Source organism: Oryzias latipes, assembly GCF_053564925.1.
Source record: "Oryzias latipes strain Hd-rR chromosome 1 unlocalized genomic scaffold, Olatipes_Hd-rR_3.1 chr1_Y".
NCBI lineage: Eukaryota > Metazoa > Chordata > Actinopteri > Beloniformes > Adrianichthyidae > Oryzias > Oryzias latipes.
Genome location: NW_027616335.1, coordinates 6,844,754 through 6,858,238, shown reverse-complemented (window position 1 = coordinate 6,858,238; position 13,485 = coordinate 6,844,754). Strand labels below are relative to the sequence as shown.

The 13,485-nt window shown below is 39.5% G+C and overlaps 1 long non-coding RNA gene across 2 annotated transcripts; it reads right to left on the bottom strand.

Moving 5' to 3' along the window:
• Nucleotides 1–416: 416 nt before the first annotated feature.
• On the bottom strand, nt 417–12,370 carry LOC144990324 (uncharacterized). 2 transcript variants are annotated; one of them, XR_013654322.1, is made up of 6 exons: nt 12,258–12,370; nt 5,123–7,102; nt 4,969–5,040; nt 4,826–4,897; nt 2,097–2,150; nt 417–1,798 (listed from the first exon to the last, which is right to left on the bottom strand). It is a non-coding gene; the product is annotated as an uncharacterized LOC144990324 (long non-coding RNA). The 2 variants fall into 2 exon arrangements; XR_013654323.1 differs by lacking the exons at nt 417–1,798; nt 2,097–2,150 and adding an exon at nt 4,431–4,558.
• Between the last annotated feature and the right edge of the window lie 1,115 nt (nt 12,371–13,485).

Here is a 13,485-nt window from a genome sequence, read left to right as displayed (position 1 = left end):
AAACTGGCTTTATTAAGGGTCGGAACTCGTATAATAATGTTAGAAGGCTATTAAATATCATTCGACTCTCTGACCAAAAAGCTTTGGACGGTTTGGTAATTTCCCTGGATGCGGAAAAAGCCTTTGACCGAGTTGAATGGTTGTACTTATTCTTAACACTTCAAAAGTTCGGTTTGGGTGATTGCTTTATTAACTGGATAAAGGTCTTAAATACCCAGCCACTGGCTGCAGTTAGAACTAATGGCTTAAGGTCAGCTAATTTTGTGGTCCAGAGGGGTTGCAGACAGGGCTGCCCCTTGTCACCTCTTCTGTTTGTACTGGCAATAGAACCACTAGCAGAATATATCAGGCAGGACCCTCTAATGATAGTACTGGTCCTAGGGGGGGGGGGGGTCACACAAGATCACACTATATGGGGACGATGTATTATTAAATCTGAGAAACCCCTCTCTATCAGTCCCTCGCCTTAGTCAGATCGTGACAAGGTTTGCTGCCTTCTCGGGTTAACAGATACATTTATGCAAATCAGAGGCAGTGCCTCTTGGTAATGTGCAGCAACAGCCTGACAGCCCCAATCCTTTTCCATTTAAGTGGTCCCCTACAGGCATAATATATTTAGGTATACATATTACTCCTAAATTTAACCAGATGTTTCGAATAAATTTTGACCCATTATTCAACAGAATAAAACAGGATCTGGAGAGGTAGAGCCTCCTTCCCCTATCGTGGCTAGGCTGGATCTCGCTCCTGAAGATGTGTACCCTCCCATGTCTACTTTACACTATACAAATGATTCCCCATTCTGTTTAGTTGCAAAACCTTAATAAATTAAATGGCTGGTTAAGCAGTTTTATTTGGCGTAAACAGAGACCACGGATCAGGTTGTCTACACTGCAGTTACCGTGTGCTCTGGGTGGGCTTGACTTCCCTGACATCAGGAGATATCAAATGAGCGCCCATCTGAGATACATAGCTGATTGGATTAGAGATTATGCATGTTCAATCTGGCTATATGTTGAGAAATCTCTCTCAGCCTGTCCCCTAAGTAATCTCAATTTCTCTGGTTCGTGGCCTTTCCGGCTGGTGGATTACTAATAAATATCATAAAAGACTTTATAACATAATGGCATTCTGTGCAAGGAAAAAACATCCTTCACAACTGGATTAAAGACAAAACCCCCTCAATTTCTGGATGGCAGAGGACGTTAATGGAATACATTCCTTTGTATCGCCTGACACTCAAAAACTGATATCTTTGAGAAAACTTGGAGGCCATTCCTTGACTATATTAAAGTGAACATTTCTGCCATTATAATAAGAGCATTTGTGTAGAAGTGTACTTTTTTTTTCATCTGCTGTACTTTATTTACTCACTTAATTGCATATCCAGTTTAAGACTCCCCCTGCATTGTTAATGGATTGTGATAGAAAACCTTTGATGTACCCAACACATCTTGTCTGGAACTTTTCTCCGGCTGTTTTCATTTATTTTTTTACTTTATATTCATTTTTACTTATTCACTTTGACTTATACACGTGTTTTAAATAAAAATTAAGTGCTTCAGAAATTAAAGGTCACCTTTGACCTTCTCTCTTGACTGCCGCAGCGCTGTGATTTTGTTCTTAACACAAAACTTGACTGCCTGCCATGTTCGTCCTTCCAGCTCCCTCGGCGAAGCTTCTATGAAGGAAGGACATTCCTTTTTTCCTGGAACCTTCCCACCTTCAATGTAGGTTCCTAAAATCTTTTCCACTGCTCGGCACTCCGCTGAAAACCAGGTCCTTCTTTTTGAAGCTCCTTAGAAAAAGAGAGGAAAAAATATTATAGGTCGCTAACATACAAGACGTGATTAGACCCGATTCAAAATAATGAGCATTTCTTATTTACAAAAACTAAGGAGATGCTGCTATATATATATCAAAATCTCAGCAAAACGACTGACTACCTGTAACAGTGTTAACTAAATGTCAGATGTTCATTAGAAAAGGAAGCCGCCACAAATAGATTTTCTTATCTTGTGTTGAAGGAAGGATATAAAGTATCAGAGCCATGTTGTTGGTGTGGTTAGAAATGATTATGTATTGTGCAAAGTTACCTGTCTCAGCAGTATCGATGCCTGAATCTCTCTAGTGTGTAGAAACCATGGGCTCTGTTTTTGAAATCATTTTGAGTAAAAACACAACAATGAACCACACAAACTCACATTTTCATTGAAAGCTGACATAAGATGATTTCATGAAGCTCAAGTCTTTCAATGTTAACAGTGAGATGTTTCAAAGTCTGATTTAGACCATTTTGATGAAATGTACCTCTTGTGCACAATTAGTAGTAAAATTTTATCCTTGAACTATGCTATGAAGCAAGAAATGTAATAAAAAACAAAAACAACCCCCTCCCCCATCCCTTAAAAATCGGTTGTTAGAACATAGTTTGTGCCACTTTTAAGAAACTTTTAAAGTGTAACATGTAGGAAGCATACCTGTTTGTAAAGGCCTGTTCGCACCGGGACGAATTTTGCCCGCGATTTTCACCGACGTTTAACGCCTCGTGACTAAACAAAGGGCACCAATGTGAGTGTGCACACCGACGCGAAAAACACCACGCGTCAAAGCGTCACTTTTTAAAAAACGCCTCGGGTTCATTTTCTTGGTTTGACGCGTCGCGTCGAAATCTATTCGACCAATGAGAATGGCGCTTTTGCACACGTGTCTGGAGCTTCTGAAGTTACAGTAAAACACAACTTGGGGGGGCTCAAACACAAAACTGCCTTGCTGAGCACACATACCAGCGAAGAAGATAGATGCCGAGTTGCATCTACACAGCCGCGAAGCAATAATGACGGACATTCTAAAATATCCCCGAACCAAGCACCAGATTCATGTTTTCTTTGTATGATTCTGACAAGCGCGTAAATACTTGCTCTCTTCGCCTGAGGGAAAAGCGAGTTTAAGAAGCGTAAAGTTGCGCACCACCACCTTGAGTACAGGAGTATTTCTGTTTACATTAAGCACCATCTAATGTCAGGGAATGAAATTGCATGTTCGCTCGGCTCATCGTCAGAAAATCACCTGGGTGTGAACAGATAAACGTGGCGAAAAACGCTGGCGAATAACGCCTGGCAAATATTCGTCCGAGTGTGTACGGGCCTTAAGGGTCGCTTTTTAGACTTTTCACTACCGTGTCCGTTCTTCAGTCTTCTGAGTCCTGTTCATTGTACCAATATGGTTATTTTAAAATGACAATCATGCACTTTTGTCTTCCCTGAATTGGAAAAATGTCAATAATAAAGACCCATGCCCTAATGGCAGATACACAACAGCCGTGGAAGCGCTGTGAAGCAGCTCTTAAAGTCCAGCTTCAACTACAGTCAGGACCATAAATATTTGGACAGAGACATTCTAATTTTATTTCTGTACATTACCACATTCATTCATTCGTTTTCTATTCCGTTTCTCTGTGTCTCTGTCCAAATATTTATGGTCCTGACTGTACAGCTGTGACTGTGTCGGATTTTTCATCACCAGGGTGATGAACCACCACGGGGCGCGGTGTCGCAGTTAATCGCAGTCGTTTTTTTAGGCCTGGGCGATAAATCGATTAAATGAATTAATACGAATTTTTTGTTACGGGCGATTTCAAAAATAGCTAAATCGAGTTTTTATGTGGCGCATTTTTGGCTCCCCAGAGCTTCTGTAGCGTTAGTTTCACAAGGGCAGTATGGCACGCGGCAGACAACACAAGAAGCAGCTAGCGACAGCAGGGCTACCGGTGACAGTGGGAGGTTTGTTCCCAAGAAAGGAATAAAATCATCTGTTGTTTGGAACTGGTCTGGGTTTACTGAGTGGAGATGTGGAGGAAGAGACACCCCCCACACACACACACGCTGCCTAAACCACATCGGAGTCATAGGCGCTCATGCACGCGCCCTGACACACAATCATTCTACAACGCCTGTATAGTTAGTTCATTAGTTATTTGTTACTGTTATATGTTAATAAAGAATACTGCGTTGTATTTATTACTTGTACCGATATATCCATTTGCGACGCGGCCGCCGTAGGATTTTGTTTTCTGAGGAGGCAGCCGCGGGGGGGGGGGGTTTGACCGTGACTCCTACTGCTTCAACTTCTTCTTCCGTGGAGAAGACGGGGTTTATTAATTGAATTAAAACCTTAGAGTCCAGATCTGAGATGTATTGTTAATCTTTTAGAAAATGGTGCTACTGTCAAGGTGAATGTCTCTTTTTAGTCTAGACAACAAAGTGGGACTTAAAACACAGCTGGGACTTTAAGTAAGGAAGTAACCTTCAAGTGAAAACAAGTGTTGAATAACACAATTAGACAAAAAAAAGACAAAATTTATATAAAAGAAGACAATTATTTAAACACAATTCCAAAAAGGGAGTAAGAAGAGAAATCTTATACTTAACTTTGATTTCAAGAGCGTGTTCATTTATTTATTATTCATCCCAGAAATGGGCGTTACATTTGTCTTGGGTTTGATTAAATAAAAGCAACATTTGCTTGAAGTTGTCTGCCGTTTGTACTTATTGCTCTCCTAAAGTAGGGTGGGGGGGAATCGGGAGGAAAAAAAAAAAAAAAAAAAATCGGTAATCGAATTAAAAAAAATAAAATCTGAGATTTTATTTTTAGGCCATATCGCCAAGCCCTACGTTTTTTTTTATAATTAGTATATAAACAGAATTTCAGACTGAAAATACTGAGTAAGTTGTTATATATACACACACAGACATATGACATTTAGGAACCCTTGAGTCCTCTTTTGTTATAAAAATAAAAGGCCTGTAATTAATCTGTATAATACCTGAGTTTAGAAGGCCGTCTAAATCAGAGTCCTCATCAGCTGACAGCTGGCTCCTCTTGGATCTCGAGGATCCTATTGAAATGGAATATTTATTTGTCAATATTAGAAGTGAAACAAAGAAAAAAAGTATGGGGTTGACCCACCTCCAGCTGAACTCCAAGATGAATCGCCCTCTGTCTCTGAGACCTCACTGACTGCACATTCTGACACTTTCTCTAAAATGCATAAATAAGCAAAAATAAAAGTCAACATATACTGTTAATCACAACATTTTGTGCTTGAGTGCATGTTCTTTACCATTTGGATCTATCTGAATTTGATCCATGTCCATCTCCTTGAACTGTGAGAGTCGGCCTTGTTCCATGGCAACTAGAACTTTGCTGACCTTGGCCAACTGCATCGTTCCTTCCGGTAATCTGTAGTATTGTCTGTGTACTCGTATGTCATGTCCTAGAAAGTCTGCCAGTGTGTCCATCTCATTATCCTTTAGGTTCAAAACTGTTGATAGCGTGGCCACCTGCTTCCTCAGTTTTGTCGATGACGTTTCAGGGTGCTTTGCTCCACACGCCTGGGCAACTTCTCTTATTGCGTCCGACCCTCTCAGATGTGTATCCGCTTCAGGTCTTGCAAAAAAAAAATAGGGATTCTCGTCTGGCACCCCGCATGTGCGGCGAATAGAAACCAAGTTTTCTATTGACGTTAGCATCTCAGGTGTAAGTAAGATTGGAATCCGTTTCTTTTACCTCGAATTTCAATGCGGTGAAAATGTTTACAGAGTTTCTGCTCCAACTCTGACAGACTGGTCGCCAGGTCAGATGGAACACCAGCGGTGTCTCTAAGAGTAAATGCATTCAAAGGCATTTTGGAAACTTCTCCTTCTCGTCTGCGGTTAAAGAGAATAACTTCACATAAAGTGACATTAGCAAGTCTTGTCCAGGTCTTTTTGTTTTGATTGTCTTTTGTTATTTTGGGATGCTTTCCTGCATTCAATATGTAGATGTGCATTTTCTTGACGTCGTCTGTGAATGGCAGCAGATGAGGAGTATTCCATTTGGCTTCAGTTAAAGTCTGAAGAGCACGGGATGAAATGCACACAACCCATTATTTTTCAAACAAAGTTCGAGTCCTTTTGATGTTCTCCAGAAACTCCTCATCAATAGACTCTGACATTTGTGTCTCACATTCTAGAATGTCAGAAATCTTCTTCAGGCTGTGGCCCAGCTTTAGAGCCAGAGACGGAGTTTTGTATGCATTAGTGTCTTCGTTGAAGCCTGACACTTTCTTCACCATCTCAGCAACTATGTTGAAGTTTAACGGCTTGAAGAAATCCTCAAGTCCCTGCAGTTTTCCCTCTTTTCTAGAAATAAGAACCAGTCTTCCAATTTCTCTCATTTTTTGTCGTATATATTCGCGTTTGTTCTTGTCATGTCCGTGTTTTCAAAATAAAAGCCCCAGCCTTATGATGGTTCTTTCCCCCTTTATTTCTTGAGAGACTTCATCCTGGTGCATTGCATTAATCAGCTTCCAAACTTTAAGGCTGACACCCTCTGGGGCAGGTTGAGCAAATGCACAGATCGATTGAATTCGGCTTCTCCCAGGCTTCTGTCCACTGCACTTTTTTGAAAGTCTGCATCGTGACATATGCCTCCATAAACACTTTCTTTTTAGCAAAGCCTCGCAGTTTATGCAGTGCATGTAGTCACTTGGTTTTCCAGGGTTAGACGACTGCTGACCTGAAATCAGTGTTCCTGTCCCTGATTTAAGAACTTCATTATTGTGAGCCCGGTTCCCCTTGTTTCTTATGAGATCCAAATGCAATTTCCTTTGCTTGGATTTTAGAGGAAGACTTATGGCTTTTGCCACATCAATCTCAGAGCTGTGCTTTCTGACCAAATGTCTTACCATTTTATAGCAGCTAACAGGACAATAAAGACAGTAATGTCGTTTATTGTAGACTCTACCACCATTTCCTTTTTTTTCAGTTTCAATACAGAAACCCAGAAACCTTTTCCGAGGTCAAGGGTGGCTCCTCATCTTCTGAGTGGTTAGAGTCATCAGAAGGGGTCCGGCTCTGCTTTAGCCTTTTGTATGACTGAGTTTTCCCCGCCTCCTTTTAAATGGAATTTTTGTTGGAAAATCTATTGATTCGTCAGAACTACTTTGCTGCATCTTTGGTGGGAGGTACTCATCGTCATCACCTGTTGTTTCTATGCAGCTTGAGGGGACGTCTGACAGATCTTGAGCCATGGCATGCTTGGTAAAGTAGTCTTTAGTGAGCTGGAGAAAAGAAAAAAGTTTTTCATTTTAAATTGTAATACACCACTTTGTAAATAATATTTTATAAAAGTTAAGAGTTCAGTCTAAAGCAGGGGTGGGCAAACTATTTCCCGCGGGCTGGATCCGGCCCGCTTCCATGTTTGGTCCGGCCCTCTGAACAAAATCAGAGACACATGTTTATTTATTTTTTAATCTGCCCATATCATCAAGAACGTGACATTTTCCCCCCTTCTGCAGTCTGTACTCCAACCTGAAACCCTCTAAAATCTCTGTCAAACAGAACAGAAGACAGTATTTCCTTTCTACGTCACAGTTCATCTTTCCCGTTTTAGCTCATTCTTTCAGAGTGATTATGCTGCGTTTTTTTAAACAGCACACCCTGTTCTGTGTCCTGATTGGCTGGAGACCTTGTCAATCAATCTCCTCCGTGTCTCCTGTACAGAAAGCAGGGGTTGACATAGCCCAGAAATTTGCACTGGCCCACAGGGCCAGTAGTTTTTGAAACTTACTGGCCCTGCCTGAAAGTTACTGGCCCGACACCGCGCATAGCGGGACCCGCCGCTCCGCAGGTGCTTGCAACTTTAGGGGGGTCCGGGGGCATGCCCCCCCGGAAACTTTTAATATGGTGCAATTTGGTGCATTCTGGTGACATCACTTATTTCTACACTTTTCAATGACTGAAAATAGACCATATCAAACTTAAATCTGCTCTAGTCTGTTTCAGATGTTTTGAAGAGAGCACTGCAGTGTAGTAGGAAACACTAGTTCAGAGGTTTTCATGGTGCTTCTAACGGCAAATATCGCAATAAATCATAAACCTTAAATGTGTTAAAACAATCTAATGGCAGCTTGAACCATTTAACGAATCAAATAAATCCTTTAATGCATTTGACCAATCGGATGGACGCCTTCACATTGTTGACCAATTAGATGGAGCCCTGTTATGTTAGATGTTTGTAACCTATGTCAACGTGGGTCATTTGGAGTATAATTTTTAAACTGGGAATGGTTATTTGGTTATTTTACTGTTTGTTTATATACCGCAAATTATATCGTTATCGCAATTTTAATCTCTGATATCGCATATCGCGAGTTTTCCTCATATTGTGCAGGTCTAACTGAGATCATTCAGCTAACTAGAAATACTTACTGCTTACAGTGTTGTAAAGAAAAACAAAATTAAGTAGTTTAACATTCTACTGCATTTGAGTCTGAGATTCAGGTATTTGGAGTTGCCTTTGATTCTTTGACATTCAGCTTAAAGCTTAGTGCATACAGTTTCATCTTCAATGCATTCATTAAATATCTTGCTATCCATACTACTAATTATACCCACTACTCCATCCAACATATTCCTATCTATTCCTGCCATGTCTTCCACATCTCTGACATGCTTCAGTCTCTCTTCAGTGACGGTGTCGGATTTATAATCAAATGTAATAATAACCCACTGGCTTGTGCCTTCGTTGTTGCTGTTTAACATTGTTTTGTATTGAATTGTTACATTCAATAAAGTTTGAAAAAAAAAGTAGTGAGCGCGTGCCGCGTGGTGCTCGCCAGTGAAAGCCGCGCGCGCGCAGGCGGGAGAGAAGGAGAAGTGATCAAAGGTTTCCCATAGAAACCATTGAAGTCTGAACACAGGACTAGCAGAAAAACTAAATTATGAAGACGAGGTAAATCTACACGTTTTCGCAAAATTTACTTTATTGAAAAAGGTGAAGAATATATAAACCGTTAGATATTTTAGTGGCCCGAGCGGACAAGTGAAAAGTAAAGTCTTGTGGTCCGCACTGCTCGAAAACCAGGACCGGGCCAGCGGACAAATGGCTATGTCGAGCCCTGGAAAGGCGGAGCTCTTCAGATGTACAGAAATCTTTGTTTTCATTCTAAGATCCTGGACCTAATTTCTATGAAGGTTTGAGAATTTAAATGAGAGAAAAGGGTTAAAATTTTATGTCTGTGTGAGAAAAGTGTATTTAGACAGTGAGGAGTTTTACTGTCATAAAAAAAACCGTCTGTAAATAATCAATCTCCGTGGATTTCACAGATGACGGGTTATTTTTAGAATGAAACTCCTGCTGCAATAAATGAGGGACTCTGTACTGGTGAAAAGGTAACTTAGACATATGCGTAGCTGCAGCAGAAGACAGCAATTTGCTTTTTTCATTATTACTGGATGAGAAACAGACGTGCAGGACACAGCACACCTGGTCAAACTGTGAGACGTGTGAGGAGCTGCAGGCCTCAAAGTCTCAGCGAGATGAAGACGGGATTGGATCCACTATAGGCCTGCACAATATACCGCAAATTTATCGTTATCGCAATATCCACCTCTGCAATATGCATATCGCAAAAGACGGCGAATATCGCAATAAATCGCAAACCCAAAATGTGTTAAAACAATCTTCTAGCAGCTTGAAGCATTTAACGAATCAAATAAATCCCTTTATGCTTTGACCAATCAGATGGACAGCTTCCCATTGTTGACCAATCAGATGGAGTCCTATTATGTTAGATGTTTGTCCCCCATGTCAACGAGGGTCATTTGGAGTATAATTTTTAAACTGTTGCAATGAAATGGGAATGATGTTTTTGTTTATTTTTTATGTGTTTATTTACTGCAAATTATATGGTTATCGCAATATTGATCACTAATATCTCATATCACAAGTTTTCCTCATATCGTGCAGCCCTAGTTCATACTAGGTCACGTTTAAGTTGTGGGCCTCTATCTTTTTTCTTCATTGTTCATTTATGTTTTGGCCACAGCTATAGGTCTTAACTTTTTCTTCTTTTTGAAAAAGACTTGGATTTTAAGTTATGTTGACTTATTTAATAACACTTGCAGTAAAATGGAAATGTAGGAGACACCAACCTATTTTATTCCTGGGCATCTATATATATATATTTTTGTAATCATTCATCTTAGTTTTGGCAAGTTCTATGGTAAATATATTTTCTTCTTTTTGAATAAAACTTGCACGTTAATTTAAGTTGTGTTGAATTATTTGAATAAAACTCACACTGAAACCAAAATGTATTGGTATTTTTGCTTTTCTATTTTTCCATTTATCGCAAGTCATACCGTCATCGCAGTTTCAAACACTGATATCGCATATCGCAGGTTTTTCTAATATCGTGCAGGCCTAATCCACTATTTATTGTTTTTTTTCTTTTTAATGTATCATTACATCTTTTCCTGACTTTTTGTCTTTGAAAAATCACAGAGAGAGTAATTTGGTTAATTTTTATTTCATTAATAGTGTTATTTGTTGTATGAAAATGATCATGAATTAATAAAACTTTATTATAGGGCTTCACAATAAAAGAAAGATAAAAGAAGTTTAAAGTTTTAAAGAAAAAGACTTATTGTGGCCCTTACAAGAAAAAGTTTTGGGGCTCCGCTCTATCATCCATGTGGTGTTGGAAGATTTGGTGTTTTTGATTCTTACGATCGTTCAAACACCACATGAATGCACCATTTCTCTAATTTTTCACAACATACATATGGCTGTTGGTGTAATTGGCTCTTAAATGAAAACAAAATATTTCACCTAAAAACTCTAAAATGTTTTAAAATAAAAATTTTGTTTGAAAGGTGCTTTCATCCAGATTCCATATTATTCAATTCTCAATCCTCGCATCTGCTCCTGGTCCGGCCCTTCTATCAAACTTTAGAACCCAATATGGCCCACGAGTCAGAAAGTTTGCCCACCCCTGGTCTAAAACAAAGTTTGATGCTAAACATTCTGAGCCATAGTGATAAAAGTGTTTGATATTGGCTGGATTCCATGATAAATACTTACAAATATACTGTTCTTGTCAGGGAGGAACCTCTGGCTAATCTGCATCTGACTGTTCTCTTTGGACACAGGCAGTGGTGTTGGTGTCTAGTTCCAATTCCTTCAACCATTATTTGTACTTTTTAAAATTAAAAGATACACTTGTTCAACACAAGTTTAATCACATGTTGGATTTAACTTTTCAATAAATTACATATCTACATTTTAACATATTTAACTGATTTATGAATTAAAACTAATAGATATTACATTATTAAAAAAGGAGATGATAAATTATTTTGCAATGTGACTTTTTTTTGAAGCATCTTGTTACAAAGAAGAAAAATCTACAATAAATATTGTAGATTTATTGTAGATTTCAAAAGACATGATAAAAATATTAGTAAATGTTGGAACCAGAAATACTGTTTAAAGTCACTTGAACACCGTACAACAGGGCACCATTGTTTTATACATTTTTTGTTCAGCTCTAAAGAACAAGACCGCAAAATACTGAGCTGATCCTGGTTTTAAAATAAACAAGCAAACAAACAAAAAAGTAAGTAAATCAAATCGGTAAGCATATTTAAATGAAAAAAAACTGCCAAGATGGTTACAGATTTTCAAGGGTTAAAATTAAGACTTTAAGACCTTTTTAAGATCGTTTTAAAATATATAAATCATATTTACAAAGACAGTGAACATCATGTTAATTTAAGCAGGCATAGATACAAACATTAAATGTAAGAAAATGTCAAACTGATGAAGCATAACATTTCGGTCGGGCTTCCTAAACTTTGATATTTTATTATTTCATTAAGAGGAAAAAAATGAGATCATCTAACATTTCTAGTTTTACCCTCTCGGGTTAATGCGGGACAGTGAGTCTGGGTCACGTGACTCAGACGGAGCTCCTGCAGCCGGAAGCTCCCGGTAATGAAGAATATGTAATGATCCCAGACATGGAGACGTGATTACAGATGCTTTTTCAGAAGCATTAAGGTTATCAATACACTTTTGCACAAAACGGCAGCAGCAAATTTGGCGCAACGTGAAGGAATGTGTGTGTGTGGGGGGGGGGGGGGGGGGGGGTTAAGTCCCAGAAGTTAAGATAAAAATAACACATTTAAGGTCACACTTCAATAAATTAAATTTAAAACGTCTTTAGGATATGTAACAGCCTCCCTTAAATCGTTTGTAAAGCTAGCTTCCCCACGGGCACATGATGCGTTAGCTTCAAAGGACCGAGCTAGCTAGCATCGCCATGTGCTCGGCTCTCGAGCATTTCCACCGGAGAAAAACACGCCTAGACAGACTAAATATGTCTCAAAGTCATTTAGTGTCTGTTTTTAAAAAGTTTTGCTGGGACTTACCAAGATTCCATGAAAAATCGTTGTCGTTCTGAGACTCCAGTCCGTTAGCTGTCTGCACTGCTGCTTGAGCTGAGAGGGAGACGATGCACCTGTGGAGCTGAACGGGTGTGGCAATGAATGAGTTATATCACTAGAGGAGACACGCCCGTTTTAGAAGCCTGGCCGACGATGGCGGAGCGCGACGCCATCTTGGTGAGGTCGACGACGCCCACATGACAATGATTTCTATTGCTTTTAGAGGTGTCTAAGTAGCTTTTATATACTATATATATTCTTACATTTATATATATTTATACATATATGTAAATACATTATATTTATATATATAATATATATAGATACACCATTTGTTGTTTTTAAAGAAGCTGACGTGATGCAAAATGCTTGCCACAGTCAGCAATATTTGAACCCAATGAACACACCTGGCGTCATTCATTAAATACAACAAATCAAAATTGAAGACAATTGTTGCTAATGCTGTGAGCACATGTATAAAATCAAGTTCAGAGTCACAGTTTGATGAAGATTCTAAACAAACACAACAGATGAAGGGAGAGTCAGGGGAAGAGTAATTAGAGTCAGCAGAGGGAGAAGAGCTGGCCATGAAGGAACAAACCAACGAGGAAGAGCAGTTTAAATCAGTGGAGGAAGAGGAGCAGGTCAACAAGGGAGAGGAGGGGGTCAAGGAGGGAGAGCAAGACAACTTCACACCATCATTATGGATGAGATGTGAGCAACAGTCATTGACCATGTCATTGTCCATGCCATGACAATGGCTGAAGCTGGACTAAGAGTCCGTCCAAACCTCAGTTTGTTCACCGTGGCAACTATTATCAGAGCATTCAACCTGCAGAAACGAAAGCAAAGAGGCCGTAACATCTTTGGCCAAAGAGCCATCACTGACGTTCCTGGCCAATATTTATTTTAGTAATATTACAAAGAGTAAGATTACTCTTTGTGCGTTTAGAGTGGCTTGTCCACAGGCATGCTGTCCTTGGGTCTCACAACACCCAACATCCCCTCACCTTCCTCCTAGAGGAGCCAAAAGACATCCTCCTGGACTGCCAACAACACCATCCTGAACCCGCACATCACATTTATGTGATCATTTGGAACAATGTACGCTTCCGCATAGAAAAACTGTAATATGTGAAGGCCATTCAAAAGGGTGTTCTAAGTAATGTCTTGCCCCAATCCTCTCTTCTTTACCTCTCTGTCCTAGTTCTAG